The sequence below is a fragment of the Sminthopsis crassicaudata genome, chromosome 2 (assembly GCF_048593235.1).
Source record: "Sminthopsis crassicaudata isolate SCR6 chromosome 2, ASM4859323v1, whole genome shotgun sequence".
NCBI classification, from domain to species: Eukaryota; Metazoa; Chordata; class Mammalia; order Dasyuromorphia; family Dasyuridae; genus Sminthopsis; species Sminthopsis crassicaudata.
This window is the reverse complement of record NC_133618.1, coordinates 12,290,411-12,297,878: the sequence shown is the minus strand read 5'-3', so window position 1 is coordinate 12,297,878 and position 7,468 is coordinate 12,290,411. Positions and strand designations below refer to the sequence as shown.

General features: G+C 38.0%; 1 long non-coding RNA gene across 1 annotated transcript in view; it reads left to right on the top strand.

The window, feature by feature from the left end:
* The first annotated feature begins 1,185 nt into the window (after positions 1-1,185).
* The window catches only part of LOC141553962 (uncharacterized), an 11,237-nt gene continuing 4,954 nt past the window's right edge, over positions 1,186-7,468 (top strand). Inside the window, exon 1 of the long non-coding RNA XR_012485741.1 lies at positions 1,186-1,363. This is a non-coding gene — a long non-coding RNA (uncharacterized LOC141553962). The remainder of the gene's footprint in view (positions 1,364-7,468) is intronic.

Below are 7,468 nucleotides of genomic sequence, written 5' to 3'. Positions count from 1 at the left end.
TCCCAATCTAGGGCACTCTAGACAACAGGAGAATCCACTTCTACAGCAATTCACCTAAACTAGAATTGGTTTTCCTTTTTGCTCAAATCTAAATTTCCCCATTAGGTAAATTTTGCCCAAAATTTCATCTCATTATCAGCTGTACTTCAGCTGTACTTCAAAGCCTGTATGAATAACCTACAGAGATTGATTTCTGAATGAGGAATTATAAAGGGGGAAAAACCATAGTTCTAATTCAATAATTGTTTCTTTATATGAGAGAGAAATTAATCATTTCTCTCAGAAAAAATTCTCCCAAATGATCTCCCCAGGAAAAAAAAAATCAAAGCACCTCCCAAATCTGAGCCTTGGCTTGAGGCCATCCCTTACACCTAGAAATGCACTCTGTCTTCTTCTCTGTGACAGACAGGGGGTTGTTTGACTGATTCAGGGTCACATAGTTCCTTACATCTAGGGTCACATTTAAACTCAGGAAGATGAGTTTTCCAGATTCAGACTCAGCACTCTGTGCATGATGGCTCTCCCTAGCTGTCCATCTTTTCTGTGTGAAGCTTTGCTTAATTCTAGGGTAACGGGACAGGGAGCCCATTTCACTCCACAGAGAAAGCAATTCCTTCGAATTTTGTCTTTGGTTTTCAGTCACTGTCCAAACTTCAAAGCATGAATTATCTACAATGCTAATTGTCCCTGTTGTTAGTAATCTTGGGAATATTATAAAACTAGTAGGTATTGGGATAGAAGACAAGAGATTAGATTCTCCTTTAGAAATCTCCTTAGAAGAAATAAAGATGACTCAATAATTTGCCTTTATTCTCTCCTTCTGGATTATACATATTTATGAATAGCTAAAAGGCCTCCATTTTTTTGGCTAGATGACTCCATATACAGAGGTTTGGCCAGTTTTTACCTCTAAAACAAAGATGAATTGATTGTAGGTTATACTTTCCTACTTAGAAAAGGAACATGGGTTTGACTGGTGCTCCAGAACCAACACAGAATCCAATTTGGAATAGACTCTTTAAGCAGCTAACTTTAATCCCACTTTTATAGACAAAAAATTCAGACACATATAGGTTTAATTTAAAAAAATTATTATATTTTATTTGGATATAATTGACACTTCCTAACTGGTGAAACAGCTGTTGTTTGTCCTTTATGACATCAGGGAGGTGATACTATGACCTACAGATGAATTGGATAGAAGCGAGGGAGAATTGGACAGCCTCTCTTGCTCCTCTACAGCCATCTGGATAAAGAGCAGGATGACTGGAAATGGTCTTGGATGCAGTGGAAGATCTTAAACTAAGGTCTTTAACAGGTCTCAGTTTGACTGAGGCATCTCCCAACCAGGAATGAAGGCTAGGTAAGAAATGAGGCAGAGAATGGCTTCTTTTACCTATTAAAAAAATCAATCTGGAAGGGGAAGACCCTCAGGATTTTGGGCCCAAACAGAAACAATTGCTATTTATGTTTACTCTGAACAATCAGGGCCCAAATAATGATCAGGTGGGGCTTGGTCCCATTGTCTATTGCCAACAGCACAAGATGGTAGAAAGAAGCTGCTTTTAAATCTTGGCTATGCCCCTTATTATCTGGGTGACATTTTGGGAAGTCACAGGAACAAGATGACTTTTGAAATTCTTTCCTCTTCTAAATATGATCTTCAGATAAATATCTTTTCATTCAGACAAAAATGAGATAACAAAAAGTGCTTTACACTACTCCCTACCTATAGGCTAGCTATCATTTTTTAGATGAGGTTAAGATTATTCGGTTTATTATTATTAAATAAGATTATTATTTTAAAATATATTTAGCTTTCTATATAACACAAACTCCTTTAACTTGCCTTTAAAGCCTCTCACAATTTGGTTCAAGCAGAGTTTTCTAAGTTGATTTCACAGACTACATTTCTACCAAACTGACCAATGGACTCTTCTCATGGACTTGTTATTCCATTGGCCACCTCTTTGCCTTTGTGGGAGTTGCCGCCCATGTCTAAAAGATGCCCCTTTCTTTCCTCCACCTCTTGGAATGGCAAACTGATCAACTCATTGCTATATCCTGTGGGGAGCTTTGATTAATGTATCTCATTGTTCAGACTCTCTCCCTCCTTATATTGTCTTGTACTTGATTATCTGTATATATTATATTCTCCAGGAGAATATAAGCTCCATCAGGACAGCAACTTTTTCATTAAAACAAAGCCCAGTGCTTTGTCCATAGCAATTGTTAAAATTATATTTGCCAAGTTAAAATATTAAATATTAAATTATTAAATATGAAAATATATGAAAATGCAATCTTGCCTACAAAACAATGACAATTCTACATTTGGGATAATGTGTTGTTAATATTTTTCAAACTGAATGGGCTGCAGAACACTTTTGGACTTGAATTATGTGAGCAGAGAGCTAGTCTAGGAGTCTTGAGGATATAGCACAGATTGGGTCAAAGGTGGGTTAGGGAAATCAGAATCAAAATAGAGATAGTTAAGCTTATTTTCCTATTGACAATTTGTTGTAGATATTTTTAATGTCCCTATAATTTTCTTTTTCTTTATGTCTTTTTTCTTGGAGGGAGGAGCAACCAATTGGGGTTAAATGACTTGCCCAGGATCACACAGCTAGTAAGTATAAAGTGCATCTGAGGCTGGATTTGAACTCAGGTCCAGATTCCAGAGCTGTTGTTGCTCTAACTACTATACCATCTCACTGCCTCTGTATACTTTCCAGTTAATATTGTAATGGAGGAATGAAAATAGAAGAGCAACAAGTAGTTGAAAGAGGTAAAGGATTACAAGGATTTTTTTTTAAATTATAAATTATTTTCAAAGGTAGTATATGCACTTCATTTGGACTCTAAGATCCTAGCCCCAGACGTGCTTCCGGAGAAGGAAGAAACAGTCCTGAAAAAAGCAAAGAAAGGAAAGGCAAGTAGAACAGACTAGGAAGAAAGGGAAGATAACAAATGTATGGGGAGGGGTAACCCTCTAACCTCATTAATTCTGGAAACAGGTAACCAAGAGAACATCAGCAGCTTGAAAGGATAAGCTTACTTCCTCAATTATATACCAGTTTTAAGAGAGTCAGTCACATGTACATCAAGGACATCCTGGACAAAGTTAACAGCAGGGAACACGCAGACTTTTGTAGCTGATATTCCACCATGGAGCACCTCATTTCCATCACATGATTAAATGAAAGATGCAGCAATTACACATCCCACTGAGCTTATTGTTTAGTGATAAAAATGTAGTTGAATCAGTAAAACAAAATGCTGCCTTAAAAGCAAGAAGTTCCTACAAGATCCCTGCTATCTATGCATCCATCCATCCATCCATCCATCCATCCAAAATAATTAAGATCTTCGAAAGATATAAGAACAAAGATAATCTTATTCAACAGTTTTCTAATCAAAAATATCAGGAGATGCATAAAACCGGTAAATGTCTGCTTGATATAAGGATTTTGTTACGGTCATGGAGAAGATCCAGTCTCTCATTCAAGTTGAAAAGGGATTCCCTGAGTATGATGAAGTGATCTAGATGATGGTCCTGGTTATAAATGGAATAATGCTGTTGCACCAAGCCCTGGATTATTGAAGATCCTCCTAGAAGAGATCTGTAACCAGTCAGAAGAATTTAACCTACTTAGGTAACAATAACAACAGGTATTATGATATACGATACAGTCTAATTCTAATAATTAAATCAGGCATGATATAGTAATAATAATGAGAGCGAGGATGTATATTGTGTTTCAAAGTTTACAAAGTGCTTTATGAATATTATCTTATTTCAGCAACTCTGTGAAAGAGATGCTATTCTATTTTATAGGTGAGGAAATTGAGTCTGAAAGACCTTAAGTAACTTGCCCGAGACAAACAGTTGGAAGTTTCTCTGCTGAGACTTGAATTCAGGTTTTCCTGATTCTAGGTCTAATGATTTGTGCAATTGTGATACCTAAATGTCAATGTACACTTACAAAACAAAGTGGATGAAAATGCTGGTTGTTTATATTATGACATGCTGTGAGATGGACAACCCATAGAGATCGATAATCAGTATGTAAATGTATATATGTATATATACACATACATATATTTATGTACACACATATATGTTTACATATATGTAGACACACACACATACGGATAGTTTATCTTGATGAGAAATTGAGCCCGGATTTCAACAGCAGGAAGATAGTAGGTTGACTTGCCTTTGGGAAATTGCCAAGCTCTTTTAAAAATCCCAAACTTCACCCAGAAACAGAGACCAATTTTAAAAATATGGACATTTAGCTGGTGTTGCAGGTCTGTGAGTCATGGAACAGCATATTCTCTGAATAATTAATGATTGGTAACACCCAGAGGGCAAGGGAGAAGTACAGGGTGGTTATGAGCAGGCAGTAACACATTACAGGGACAGAATTAGGAAGAACCTAAATAAAGGATATCATTAAAGAAAAGTTGAGCAAAATAATGGCTTGGCCGTGTGACAAGACTGAGTAATAATCTTAGGATAAGCCTGGGTGTTCTTCCACTATCCTTGAAATGCCAAAAGAAATGGAGGAAGTTCTCCAGTGACTGGAAAAGTTCGTTCATGCTTCTTCCCTCCTGCAAAATGGATTTGCTTTTCCTAAAAAGAGACACCGCTGCCCCCAGGACCTGTTTGGTCCGACACAGCTTCCAAGTCCCTTAATGGTATATAAATCCAGCCAAGTTCTGTCTAAATCCCTTGGACTTAGGCTGTGTCTGAGATTACAGGAGGGGGCACTTCTTTTCTTGTTCTGCTGTCCTGCTGACCATGAAGAAGGGAGGGAAGTCATCCCTCTCAGAGCTGTACCTAAGAGCCTTTGGATCCTTGATGTATTATCCATGCTATAAATGGATAATGGAAAGCTCCATTTGGTTAGTCATTCAGTGATAGGTGAATGCCTCATTTTTCTCCAAGTTGAATTTGAATGTGGAGAGCAATAGCACTAGATCTACCCCTTCCACTTCCCCTCCAAAACACTGGGGGTGCACCTCTGGTCATGAATTTAGGAGAGAATATGAACCAGACTTCCAAGGGATGGGAAGGCTTGTTGTAGTCCTTAATGACCTCAAACAGTTACCTCTTTGTGCTAAATTTCAAGTTTGTGCTGCCATTTGGGAAGCCCTAATGCAAGAGTTCTTAACTCAAGCCCCCAAGGGATGGGTGGGTAGATTTCAAGGGCTTCCTGGAATTTTGATGGGGAAAATGTATCTCTAATTCAATATAATTGGTTTCCTTTGCAATCTTGTGTATTTTATTGGATACATTTCAAAATGAGATTCTAGGAAGGATTCTATTGACTTCATCAGACTGTAGCCAAAGGAGTCTAGGACATAGACAAGATTAAGAAGCCCTTCTTTGTGATAACCGTTTTCCAGTTCGTCCAAATGAATGAAACTTTTCAAGAAATATTTATTAAGTACTTATTTTGGTTATGGTTTCTGCTAGACATGCTCTCGAACACATTATGCTCTAATTGTGGAAGGATAAGATGGATTGAAAACAAAGTGCTTTAGGAAAACAAAATATGAAGGAAGATATCATTTTAGTAGTATTCATAAGAACAAACTCCTAAATCTGAGTTTTAGAAAGAAATTTATTCGGTCCTTTGGTAGAGGGAGAGAGAGGCAGGAAGAAGAGATGGCTTCTTCTCCAGGTCTTTGTGAACTTATGTTCTCTAGAGTTCAGACAATGGCATAAGAACTTTGGACTTGTTGACTTCATGTAGGCAGTAAGATATCCAAGAATAGGGCAGTTTGAGACATATATCAATTATTTTCAAGATTTGTTCACAAACAGAGATGTGAATGGCAACCTTGACTGATATACACATTGAACATTGAAGCATGGAAGAATATGACAGAAATATGATGGGAAGGACCAGCAAGCATTTGGAGTAGAATAAAAAGTATAAGGAAGGTCTGAGAGGAGCTGGACCATTCCAGAAGAAGGTAGCTCTTGGTCTTCCAAGGAACGATGAAATGTATCCGCAGGTAATAGAGGTAGGAGGTCATCTAATAACAGAGGAAAAGTAATGGGTCTCAGTGATTCCCTGATGAGAGACACATTTGTTGACCTGACATAAACAATAGAGATATCTTTCGTCCTGCTTGGGCAACAACCTGGGATAATGAAGAGAGTCCCCAGTTACTTGTCAAAGCTGACAGTCACTACACATTCTTTGTGTGTATAGTGACTCATAGGAGGAAAGGAGGAGGGAACAAATAGCAGCAGAAGGAACCCAGATTCTATTACTGTTAAGGAATATGAAGTCCTGGGCAAAAACAGAAGACTCAGGAGCACAGGTGGTGTATTCATGGCTGCTGCCAAATGAAAGCGAAGAATGAGGTAGTCTGTTGGGAAAGAACAGTTGGCTACAAAATGGTGTCTGAGCCTGGGATTTGCATTTCTGGACTGCAGTTTAAAATAGAGAACTGAGAAGATGTTCGTCAGAGATGGAGTTCAGTTTGGGAATCTGATCACAGTCGAAAATGGAAGGAAAAATGGGTCCTACAGATCTGCCAAGCCAATTACCATGGAGAGCAGTGGGAACTACATCTCTCCAAAAAGGGAAGCACTGACAAGTTCCAGGCTTTCAGACATCTTTACACAAATGCACAAAAACCATATATAATGAAAGGTTGACTTAGAGCTTTTGGAGTTTATTGTACATCACCTACCAAAAACACCCCTTGGGTCATTGTTACCTCTCCCTCCCCTCTGGGAAAAAATGTACTCTGCCTCTAAAAGCACCCTTTGGCTTTATCTTATAGATTTCCAGCCTTCACAGCACTTCCTGAAAATTCCAGCTGTCCTATATTCCACTCCACTTTCCAGCACTCCTTTTTGTGCTGTCTTCCCTCATTACAAGGTGAACTCCTTGTTAGAAACCATCTTGCTGGCTTGTATTTGTAGTCCTAATTTTTAGCTCAGTGCCTGATATTTAAAGTCTCCTTCCCTCCCCTTCCCTTCTCAAAATGAAAATATTAAATTCTTCAGGAGAGGAAATAGAAGAAAAGACAAGAAGAGAAGGTAGAAATAGGATGCATAAAAATAACAGTTTTTTCCCTAAAGTTATTTAATATTCTCTTTGCTTCTCTCTCTAAAAAGGCAAATTTGACCTGTGACATTTCATTTATATAAGCAACAACACAGGTTAGAAAAAAGGCAAAAGGTAATCTAAAATCTATCCATCCATCTAACTATCCATCTGTCTATCAATGTATTCAAAAATCAAGATCAATCTACCCTTTTTTCTCAAATTTTGGGTTTTATTTGGGAGGACATTCATTCACTTAGAGATAAGTGTGTGATAACACACACACACACACACACACACACACACACACACACACACACACGCTTTTTATAGCCTCAAATGTTTATGGAGTGCCTGATCTCACACCAGCCCTTCTAAGCTCAGCCCTGCAG